Raw genomic sequence first — 12,702 nt, forward strand, 5'->3', positions numbered from 1 at the left:
TTGCAAGCAGAAAGATAACACAATATGACAAATTGTGCATTTGTAAAGAATATGTTTATATCAAAAAAAAGAAGAAAAAAGAGAGAAAATGCATATTGGAACAAGCATAAATGTTACATTATCACGATAAACTTCATACTTCCAGTTAAAATTCTTAATGGAAGCCCTGATCACTTAGATGTTATGTTTATTATACATGTTTATGTATTGATTTTTAATAAGAGTGTCACTTTAGTATACAAGAATATTCTGCTTTTAATGGGGGTGGGAACCCAAGCAGGTAAAATGTCAGTCAAGGAAAAATTAGAAAACTGCTAACAAAATCTCATACAACAAGGAAAAATACCCAAATATAAGGATAACTTAACCTTTGAGACCAGTTTGTTGAATCACATTACTAGTTTAAAGGCCCGGTCACACCGCAAGAACTTTGCTGGAGCGTTCCTGAAGCAGTGAAAAAAATTCATCACCGCTCGTTACCGTTCACCGGAAGTTGGCCCCCGTTAAGGCAACGCCGTATACGCTCGGCCACCGCTTATGGTCCCTCCTACCGCTCCGAAAGTTTTGAGCTGCACAAAATATTGCGAGCGGTGAGGAGCGGGCAATTTTCCGCTCCGGCAAAGTTCACCACCGCTCCAACAATGCCCAGTCAAAGTTTGGCACCGCTAGACGCAAGTTCGTGGACGCTTGGGTCCGCTAGGTCAATGCAGAAATCTTGAACGCTGGACCACCGCTGCTCCGCCAGCTTTGCCCGGGCGGTGATTAAACGTTGCACAAACTTTGGTGGAGTGGTTGTAAGCGTTTTACGAGCGGACACGGGATTGCTGGAACGGTGTCGGGTGTTGAAGCAGCGATCCATTGCGGTGATGAACTTTGGTTTGGCGTTGGTACGGGACCAGAATTTGGCTATAAATACGGGGAGAAATGGACCAGGAGCCCATTTGGAATCGAGCTGCCGTTGAGTGCAGACCTCATTTACATCAAATTTGCTCAAATAGAGACTTGCTATGATTGGTGCACTAGTCCAGCAGCAGAATCAGAACCTCCTCAGATTGCAACTTCAGCTATCGACTTCTATCAAAAATCTATCAGAACTTCTATCAAAGCGATCCGTTCAGCTCCGTAGTCAAAAGCGGTATGCAGCTAAACCAACTTTAAACCCCCGCCGAGCCAACGCCCGCATGCGCAGAACGCCGCTCTATCAACGCTCGCGTCACCGCTAAACCAACGCTCGCTACCGTTAAGCCAACCCTATTGCAACGCCGGCTTCAGCGGTGCACCGCTAAGGCAACGCCCGTGTTTTTGATTGTTTTCCCATTTTGTGCGCGGTGACGAGCGTTGTCGAAATTCGGCCCCTTCTCAAGGAACGCTCCAACAAAGTTCAGGCGGTGTGACCGGGCCTTTAATGTTATTCAAAATTGTAGACCTCAAAAACAATATTTAAACATATAAATTATCAACATTTGTTAAAGAGTTCCGGCGGTCAGTTTCTTAGTTTTAATAGCCCTCCTAATGATTTGTCATACTTTATTTGGGCATACAAAAAAGTGCATTTTACAAAAACATGAGCGAACCCCTTTAAGGATTGACTGATAAATATTTGTTACATTGTCAAATAAATACAGTTTTATTATGTGTCATGCAACATAGAGAAGTACAAAAACCATTAAATGTACTTTAATGTCAGTTTACTACCCCATTTTACATACAAATGCAAGGTGTACTTTTAACACAATTAGCTTTATTAATTCAAAGAGCAGTCATGTTATTTTTAAGTAACAAACCATGACAGACGTGAAACAACACTGTCCATACTTCAGTCATTGAAATTAGACTTTTGAATGAACAATCCCAAATTTTTATACTATTTAAGCAATAGCATCAACTTTTTTAACAAGCCCTGCTATATAAAATTCAGAATTTTAGCAAGCCCAGAAGACATTTTACCAGTGCAGGGCTTGTGTTAATTTCGACCAATAGTACTTTATCTGTTTAATAAATGGTGGGTATGACTAATAATAAATCGGAATTCATAAATCCAGGTCAGTGGTTAAAGCTGAGGTGAAATTTTTCACTTCAAGTCAATCTCTATTGTAGCGGAACACAACAAACATTTATACAAGAAATATTGTGGATCACAATGACATTCATTGATCGCCTGAACTCAAAGGTATTTAATGTCACAGTATGTTGATGTTTTATTTATTGATCTACCAATAAATTGAGCAAATTTGTACACTCCCGCGTCCTGTAAAATTATTTGATTCGAAAATATTTGAAATACAGGTCGCAAGAAACATGATGGAAAATAAATCATTAAAGTACTGTACATAGCATATGAAAATAAACAAAATTAAGTGTATAGGCGAATATTATAAAGCGCAATGGTGCTGCAGAAGATGGACAGGGTGTTAAGGGAGAAAAAAAGCACATCAGACTGTGAATAATAATATAATTAAATTTAAATTATTTATTATGACAAAAATGTGAGCAATTGTGTTTAAATGAAGAAATACTAGGTTCCAACTGCCAAACCTTAAATTTGTATGTATTTATAACCTTCAGATTACAGATAATCAGTTTTTATCAAATATTTGACAGCCTTAATAAGCACTTCATTATATAAAGACAGAAGGGTGTTACCAAGAAAAAACATGGTGCAGCACCCTTCAATAATTTGAGCTAAAACCCTAAACTTGTAATAATGAAAAATGTACAGTTTGTCATCAAAATATAAATTGCAAGGACTGGTAAAATGCCTTCCAGGCTTGCTCAAATTTTAGCTCGTTGAAAGTTTTTGAGGGCAAGCAAAAGGATTCAGACTTGTTCTTCCAAAAAGTTTAATTCAAATGGCTGCCTTTATCCAAAACCCAACTCAGAAACAATAAGGTTTGGATGCAACCTGTTGTTTTTCGAAGCACCTTTCTGCCCTCACGAGAAGCAGCTTAGACATTCTTCTGCCTTCAAAGAATTACATGACTGTCAAATTTTTCATTTAATTTGATTAGCTAAAATATTATTATAAATACACACAAACTCTACATATTTTGGCAGTTGAAACCTTGCACCACTTAAATTAAACACACTTCCTAACAAACCTGTCAAATTCAAAGCATTTAAATGAACAGCCTGATACAATATGCACTTTTCTCCCAGGGAACCCTGTCCCTCTTCGGCAGCAACCTGTACTTTTTTAAAACCTAGCTAAGCCACTAACCTATAACAATTCTTAGACACTAACAAAGAGTCTGTAACCATTTGGCAATTACAATAATGGAATAATAATCGTTAGTCATGGCTTCCATGACTCTATTATGCACAAGTCAAATGCACCCCCCCCCCCCGGTCCCGGGGTATACCGGGGATAGCTGGGGAAATGGGCCGTGTTTTAACCTTCCATGTGGCCCTGCAGTGCCGGGTGTATGCCGGGTGTGTGCCGGTGGTTTTGTATTCACCGCATCAAAAAATAGTGGGGAATGGGCTTTATTTAGGGTCCCTGGTGCGCTATTCCATGGACCTTGGGGGCCGTGGTTACAATTAACTGGTGCATTATAGCTCTATATGTGCACTTTTAACAAGGTAAATAAGTCCGTAAGTTTTATCAGTAACACAAAATAGATGTCATAAACAATCAGACCAGAGTGAATTCAATATTTTCATTGATAAAAAATCAGATCGGAGTTGAGATTTGCCTAGAAGTAATCTAAAGGGATCAACTAGCCTAAAGGGCTAAACATTTCCCTAGAAGCAGACACAAGGTAGATAAAGGGGTTGGTTATAAAGTGATACTTATTTCAAAGACAAGCATGTCGGATCTCAGAAATGAGGTTGTCAAGTTTGGTTATGGAATTGTCATAAGTTCCCTGAAGAAGCATTATATTTATAAGAACTTAGGAAGTGGAATATATGAAGCTTGCACTATAAAGCCTTAAAATAAGGACAACATTGAAATCAAAGTAGAAGTTCATTTTTTCCAATGACATTCAAATACAACTACAGCACTGTTTTATATTAGGTGTCTCGCTGATAACACATCAATAACTTGGGCACCAACACGATCCGTTTGTGCATGCCGCGTACATGTACATTATCTACTGAAATAAGTTCTTTACCCCACCCACCAATTTAACACGTGAACTTAGCACACCTGAAACTTAAAGGTGTGCAATCAAAATTTCGCAAACCCTAAGCTTGAAAAAACGCTACAAAAATTGAAATATTTTGCAATGCATGATCGAAGTAATTTATCAAATTATTTACCCAGAGTAAAGAATATCACTTGTAAATTCCAACTATCGATCAATGTTTGTTTTCATAGACAGGAAGAAGTATAAACCACGTGACTCACCATGACGTCATTTTTCTCACCCTGCCACCTTTCGGAAACTATTTTTATGGGAGACAATTTCATAGAAAATTTTGTTCTGAACATAGTTGAGTTGTTTCCCTTAAACTAATTTTACACTAAACACTAACTAGACCACCACATAATTATATTTGTAGCCCAAAATCCGTCCGCACCCCCCCCCCCCCTTTGTTCGTTCGGGGGCCCTATCGCCCTTCCATTCATTCATTCATTCATTCCATTCATTCGTTCGTGTTCATTCGTTCGTTCGTACGTTCGTTCGTTCGTTCGTTCTTTCATTCATTCATTCATTCATTCATTCATTCATTCATTCATTCATTCAGTCATTCATTCATTCATTTATTCATTCATTCATTCATTCATTCATTCATCCATTCATTCATTCATCAAAGAGTTTTATCAGTAGCTGTAAACGCGAAACGACCTCATTTTAATATAATTTATATTTAGATTTAATCTTAAAAACATTATAGCATCACTTGGGAGCGTTATCGCAGTCATATATAGAATGTAATGAAATGTCTTATCATTTCTTAAATTGAGTCTTTCATAGAATGGACTAAGCTTTGTTAAATATGTTAAAAGGTTTGCATGCACTTTTTTCATTACACATGCCAGTCGATTTTCGCCTCCATTTTCTGACGATGTACTTTACAAGCACAACCGTTTCAGTGTTCTGTGCGGTCGTTCTTCTGTTTTCGTTGGGCACTTCCGGGGTAAGTCAACGGGCAGCTCCCGCGGCGCTGGCGGACCTTGGCCTTGGCTACAACCTGCTGTACGGAAACACGGACGGCGGCGGCTGGCGGAGCGGTGGTGATGACCCAGGGCTGCTGGCCACTAGACACATTCTTCGTCTTGGTAGTTGCCACGCTGGGTAACCATACTCCTATCCCACAACAACAAAGGATCATGGTCCAAGTGATTTTATTCTTGACAATCAATATCGGAGAAATAAAAATGAGTGAGATAAAGTTACAGTTCGAAGTAAAATAACCCTTTCTTGTGGCTGTGGATGGGAAAGTCCCCCAACCTCCATAACTACTTTTAATTCCTTTGTTTCCTAATCTTTAGGAAGAATGCATTTATAAAGTTGCGTCCCATCCCAACCAAACCTCGGTCACAGAAGCCCCCTTTGACGCCAAAGCCGCTATAATACAGTTGGTATTCGTGGCATCAACGGTTCGTCCTGCCTTAATTTAATTCGAATAAATATCCACTAAATGTCCGAATTCAGATTGATCAGTGTAGGGAAGCCTTTTCTCATTGAATATTATCTTTATCCTGATATTATTCATGTTTCAGATCGCGAGGACTCCGCGGAACTTCCTGTTAATGTTATATACGAGAGCCACGAGAACTGCCAGACTACGAAAGCAGACGACATCATATTCAGTCCAAAATCCTATCAAACGAAACTCGCATCAAGAATAACATATAATGGTATAATTATCGCAAGTTAAAATATTTTTCTTAAATTACACGGCACTGTCTGCGGGTTGCCAATCAAATTCACCAATATACTAAACCGTAATAAGTTCTACTCACTAGCTTCTTTCAGAGTGTGATGCATGACTCAAAGTACCGATGGCAAAGGAACGAAGCGACGCGCTCGTTTCAGAGTGTGATGCATGAATCAAAGTGTCGATGGCAAAGGAACGAAGCGACGCGCTCGTTTCCGAGTGTGATGCATGAATCAAAGTGCCGATGGCAAAGGAACGAAGCGACGCGCTCGTTTCAGAGTGGGATGCATGAATCAAAGTGTCGATGGCAAAGAACGACGCGACGCGCTCGTTTCAGAGTGTAATGCATAAATCACAGTGCCTATGGCAAAGGAACGAAGCGATTTGCTAAGTTTCAGAGTGATATGCATAAATCAAAGTACCGACGGCAAAGAAACGAAGCAACGTGCTCGTTTCAGAGTGTGATGCATAAATCAAAGTACCGACGGCAATGGAACGACGCGACGCGCTCGATTCAGAGTGTGATGCATAAATCAAAGTACCGACGACAGAGGAACGACGCGATGCGCTTCTTTCACAGTGTGATGCTTTAACCAGAGTGCCTATCTCAAAGAATGGACACGACGCGCTTCTTTAAGAGTGTAATGCATGTGTTGTGCCGTGCGTTTTTAACTATAAACGCGTTATTTGACACCTATGGGGAATTAGCTATTGAAGTCCAAAACAAAATCCTTTTCAAGACAAAGTTCTTTTCACGATTTTATTATGTTGTTCTTTCATTAACAAATACTTGATGTAATAACACAGTGTGTGTAGTCCAAAAATTAACACCAAATATATTGTACAACAGCGACAACGCTATAGTTTGCTGGACTGTGGTAAAACCACCTCCGAGCACAGACAAATTTCAAGAGTCTGTTTTCTATGAAGAACTACATTTTTTCTCCTCTCTTTTTTCTAATTAAAAAATATGTTACCTTATATTGTGCAGCCCGGTCAAGCCTACCATAAATTAAACCAATAGAAAAACAGGAAATACTTCATAAAGACTGTCAGCTCAGCTCAAACTAATTACTTCTGATTTCAAATAGTTCTTAATCAAAACATATGTCAAGGTGCTAAATTAGATACAAAGGAACAATAAAACAGTTAGCTTAAGTCAATATGGCTTCGAATGACACCTCCTTTGTTTGGCAATAAGCAACATCCTAAATCGTTGGCGTTTGCCAACCTGTTACAAACACAGTTGCATATTTCAAATAACAGGTGTAAAAACATCTAACAAATAATTTGTAAATAACCCAACGCTGAAATTATGAAAATGGTTTCACTTAACAAAACAATTTTATCCAAAGTATGGCATGACGTACAGCATAACACATGCATTGGAGGTGCAAATGACAAAAAATTGGACGCGCTTTTTTCAGAAAGTGTAGCTCAAAACAAAGTGCCTATCGCAAAGGAACGACGCGGCGCGCTCGTTTCAGAGTCTGATGCATAAATCAAAGTACCGATGACAAAGAAATGACGCGACGCGTTTCTTTCTGAGTGTGATGTATACATGTAAGTGCCGATGACAATGGAACGATGCCACGCACTTCCTTCAGAGTCTGATGCATGAATCAAAGTGCCGATGACAATGGAATGACGCAACGCGTTTCCTTCAGAGTCTGATGCATGAATCAAAGTGTCGATGGCAAAGAATTGACGATACGCGCTCCTTTCAGCGTGTGGTGCATGGATCAAAGTGTCGATGGCAAAGAAATGACGCGCCGCGCTCCTTTCAGCGTGTGATGCATGGATCAAAGTGCCGATGACAATGGAACGACGCAACGCGCTTCCTTCAGAGTCTGATGCATGAATCAAAGTGCCGATGACAATGGAATGACGCAACGCGTTTCATTCAGAGTCTGATGCATGAATCAAAGTGCCGATGACAATGGAATGACGCGACGCGTTTCTTTCAGCGTGTGATGCATAAACCAAAGTGCCGATGGCAATGGAATGACGCAACGCGTTTCTTTCAGCGTGTGATGCATAAACCAAAGTGCCGATGACAATGGAATGACGCAACGCGATTCTTTCAGCGTTTGATGCATAAATCAAAGTGCCGATGGCAATGGAATGACGCAACGCGTTTCTTTCAGCGTGTGATGCATGAACCAAAGTGTCGATGGCAAAGAAATGACGCGACGCGCTCCTTTCAGCTTGTGATGCATGGATCAAAGTGCCGATGACAATGGAACGACGCGACACACTTTCTTCGGAGTCTGATGCATGAATCAAGGTGCCGATGACAATGGAACGACGCAACGCGCTTCCTTCAGAGTCTGATGCCTGAATCAAAGTGCCGATGGCAATGGAATGACGCGACGCGTTTCTTTCAGCGTGTGATGCATAAACCAAAGTGCCGATGACAATGGAATGACGCAACGCGTTTCTTTCAGAGTGTGATGAATAAATCAAAGTGCCGATGACAATGGAATGACGCAACGCGTTTCTTTTAGAGTGTGATGTTTAAATGTAAGTGCCGATGACAATGGAACGACGCGACAAAAATAGACGCGTTTCCTTCAGCGTGTGATGCATAAATCAAAGTACCGATGGCAAAGAATCGACGCGACGCGCTTCTTCCAGATAGTGATGCATACATCAAAGTGATGATAGCTAAGAATCGACGCGACGCGCTTCTTTCAGGGTTTGATGCATAAGTTTAAAGTGCCAATGGCAAACAATCGACGAGACGCATCTTTCAGAGTGTGATTCATAACTCAAAGTAACAATTGGCGGTAATCAGATTGTGCAATATAAATGAAAATGTCGACGGCAAAGAAACGACATACGGCTTTCAGAGTGCATATGATTCACCACACACAGTTATGTTGGTAAAGGGACGGCGCACGGCTTTCAGAGTGCACATGATTCACCACACAAAGTTATATTGGTAAAGGAACGGCGCACGGCAATCGGAGTGCACATGATTCACCACACAAAGTTATGTTGGTAAAGGAACGGCGCACGGCTTTAGAGTGCACATGATTCACCACACAAAGTTATGTCGGTAAAGGAACGGCGCACGGCTTTCAGAGTGCACATGATTCACCACACAAAGTTATGTTGGTAAAGGAACGGCGCACGGCTTTCAGAGTGCACATGATTCACCACACAAATTTATGTTGGTAAAGGAACGGCGCACGGCAATCGGAGTATGCGGGAAAAAGAGGACAATTTTGTAACTTTCAAAGTTCAAAATAATAATAATAATGCAATTGCGTTATATTGAATGACTTTATAAATGTCTGTTATTTACTATATTGCAGGACGACAAATATCTGGAGTATCGGATCTTGCTTTCACAAAAAGTACAGGTATGAATTCATTTTTTATTTGTATTCTAAAAATTAAACATTGTGTTGTTTTTTTTCTTTCTTAATACTTCGTTTAAAATACGCTTCTTTTTACAAATCATATTGATGCCAGATACAAACGTGTTTCGAATAGATCGTTGTGTTTGTAATACATTTAAAATATTTTTTTCTAAACTATTTACAGCATATGACGCGGTGGCACGTGAAACGGATGCCATTCACTACGTGTTACAAGACTCCACGAGTACGTGCGTGCACGGGTCTATGCGTTACCAACAGTTCGTACACTCCGACCTCACCGATGAATTCATTTCCGCCGTTTGTGGTCTTCCGGTGAAGTACATCGCCAGCAACTATGAGCAGTTTATCGACACTTGGGGAACGGTTAGGAAGTAGTATTTAGAGATAATTAATTCGGTGTGTGTATACCAAGTGATACATTACGTCTTAAATGCTATTTCGGAAGGTAACATTCATTCGGAGCTTCTCGGCCATTTTTATCGAAAACAACCTCGGTATATGGACGGTGTACATACTAAGAAATCGGTATGTTTCAGTCCGCTGCAAGTAGGTCGCGTAGTAATTTAAGTTAGCAGTTAAACTGAATGACTTAAAATAATCGGGAGTCTTAATTATGTGTGCAATAAAACACTTCACTGGCAATCAATTTAAACTTAGATAAAAAAATACAAGCTAAAACACTACATTTAATTAATGATATAATTCAAAAAATTACGAACTATTTCTACTGATGTACCGGCATACATCCGAGGTTGTTTTAAAATAAAATGGCCGAGGAGTTCCGAATTGGCAACATTTTGCTTCGAATAATCTAAATTCTCGATCAAACTTTAGGTTGCGCTATTTTAGCGGCGTTGAATGAGCTGTTTAATTTCAAATGATGAATAATTGCGCGGGCGCATCGGCGCCCGGCGCATATATTGATTGTTTTAGAAGTGTCCCTGGTGCAATGGGCTTGCGCATGCGGCGTTTTCATTGTTTTGATCGCGCATGCGCCGTTTCTTACCGTCCGCTCTCGGATAATTCCGAAGCAGTTCGCCATTAGACTGGTTCCTGTTCTATTTTTGCAATAGAAGATTGGTAATCTTCTAATATGTGAACTTTGAAAATATAAGGCAAATTAAAACCAGAGATTTTTTTAAATAACTCTTTTAGAGAAAAAAAATCACAAATGCACAGTTGTTGAGAAAACTTCTCTTTTTTATTTAAATATTTTTACATAAAAGAATAAACCACGAATGCGCAGAATGTATCTTACAATAATCTTAGAAAATCGGTGAACCAGTCTATTATCTGATGACCCGGTTATGACACGTACGGGTCAGATGCAAGCGTCCAGTAGACTAGGGATATCGAGGTCAACACGCTGGCGGTTGGGGAAAGGTATTTTCATTTTCTTTTTCCGTAGTGAACTGAAAACTATTGTTATTTTATATTTATCATTTTAAAAGCAGGTTTCGTGTCTTTCGATTTAAACAGTAGCACGTTTTTTTTGCGGTATTCCTACTTTCATTTTGGACAACATTTGAAGGCTTTTCCAAATTGCGTCATTAAAACCAGGAATGATAGCCGTCCAATGAAAACGCTTCTTGCATTTCAGATATAGGCGAGTGTGCGGTCAAGGTCAAAATTGCGAGAGGGTGATTCGAAGTGAAATACCGCAACAAAAACGTTCGATTTGGACATTAACGCGTCTAACTGAATGAGTCACAATGGTAGGGATGATATTTCAAGCCCTTTTTCGTAATGCATGCGCAAAGTTTGCATGTCAGTCTGTATGTAACGAGTTTAAGGTGATTTGTTCGTAGTCATTAAATTTTTGCATCGTTTTCATTATGCACCAGTTATTATTTTAGACTAATGCATCAGTCAATTGAAACCACGCCCCCCCCGGTCAGGGGAATAGCGAGGACCCTGACCATAGGTCCAGCCAATCTTGGCTAAAATCACGTCCTGCGGGGATGAACAGATGGTTTAATCTCGCCAAATGCCCCCGCACCCCAGGGGCCCTAGGTAAGGCCCATTCCCTGCTATATTTAAAGCGAGACATAACCATCCCATTCACCCGGCAATGCAGGGCCACCTGAAAGTTAAAAACATGGTCCATTTCCCCGGCTATCCCTGGTATACCCCCGGACCTTGGGGGTCGTGGTTACAATTGACCACAGTGACTTGAAGGGAATGTGCTGAATTTTGACCTCTACAAAATTTAGTGACATTTTACCAAAAAATAACCCAAAATATTTATTTTTTTCTTCAGATTCATCAAAGGGGTCACTCATACCAACTATCTAGCATAAATAACTATGAATTACGGCACTTTTACAAAGTCAGAAAATCTCGATTTGTCTAATTATTTACCCCTTTGATGAATCTGAAGAAAAAATATATTTTGGGTTATTTTTTGGTAAAATGTCACTAAATTTTGTAGAGGTCAAAATTCAGCACATTCCCTTCAAGTCACTGTGCAATTGACTGGTGCATTAGTTTAAAATAATAAACATGTTTTACGGGATTCTGTCTCAATAAAATGTATATTTATATTTATCATCCTACATTCCAGTTTCTATAAACAAGCCTTCCTAAAAATTAATAACATTTTTTCACTTTTTCTAACAAAATTGCTTAACTCAATAGCTGAATAAAGGAATGAAATCATTACTTGTATATAAATACTTAATCTTCATTATTATTCTGCAATTCATGCATCAATGTTTGATTTGTATAACCTGATTCAGAATTGACATCAAATTGCAAATTACCTGTCAATTCACATTTCGAATAAAGCTTATGAAATCAACCTTGAAACCTAACAAATTCACCTCAGTTTAATGTTTAGAGTTATTTTATTTTTCATGTTTCATGTTATCAGGTCTTCAGTGCTACATTCACTTATCATGATATCATAACAAACTCCTTTCATATCTTTTTAGAGTGTGGCAACAAGTAAATGGACCTTGACAAATGTCCTCTATGTTAGAGCCAGTCCCTTACACAAGTGGCCTACTTTTGCACAGCTGAGGTTGTTATCAAACGCAGCAGTAGGTATGAAATGCGGAAACTGTTCCAACTTGATCTTCAACAGTTGAGTTACTCCTCATCACAATACCTGAACTGAAAACAATCGGTGACGATCCTGCACTTCACTTCTACCTCACAGTGCTCTTCCCTATAAATGCTAGAGGAAAGTTTGAAAATGAAAAACTTGTCATTGCAAGTGTGAAAGGACCAATTGATTCTTAACGAAACAACCTGCCTCAATGCTTTATCTGACACTACATCAAGTCAACACAAGGCAATTTGTTTTTCTCGCAACCTGACCGGTATGTTAAATCTGATCAAAATTGTACACAACCACTGGTCAAGAATATAGATTTACAAGTTGTATGATCAGTAACCTAAAATATTCTTGAATATTTGAACATAATAAAAGAGTTTTTGTTAAAGTTATACATGTTGTGTGTAGTGTAGGTAAGATCAATGTCAA

At 39.4% G+C, this 12,702-nt stretch overlaps 1 protein-coding gene and 1 long non-coding RNA gene across 3 annotated transcripts in view; one reads left to right on the forward strand and one right to left on the reverse strand.

The window, feature by feature from the left end:
- LOC128213947 (signal-induced proliferation-associated 1-like protein 2) overlaps positions 1-4,354 on the reverse strand; it is a 56,909-nt gene extending 52,555 nt beyond the window's left edge. For both annotated transcript variants that reach the window (XM_052920068.1, XM_052920067.1), the window contains exon 1: positions 4,261-4,354. The gene's annotated coding sequence lies outside the window, so the exon portion shown is untranslated. The remainder of the gene's footprint in view (positions 1-4,260) is intronic.
- A 1,386-nt stretch (positions 4,355-5,740) lies between these two features.
- LOC128213969 (uncharacterized) lies at positions 5,741-9,560 on the forward strand. The gene is made up of 3 exons (XR_008257839.1): positions 5,741-5,806; positions 9,147-9,194; positions 9,379-9,560. It is a non-coding gene; the product is annotated as an uncharacterized LOC128213969 (long non-coding RNA).
- The last annotated feature ends 3,142 nt before the right edge of the window (positions 9,561-12,702 follow it).

Source organism: Mya arenaria, chromosome 13, assembly GCF_026914265.1.
Source record: "Mya arenaria isolate MELC-2E11 chromosome 13, ASM2691426v1".
Classification (NCBI taxonomy): Eukaryota; Metazoa; Mollusca; class Bivalvia; order Myida; family Myidae; genus Mya; species Mya arenaria.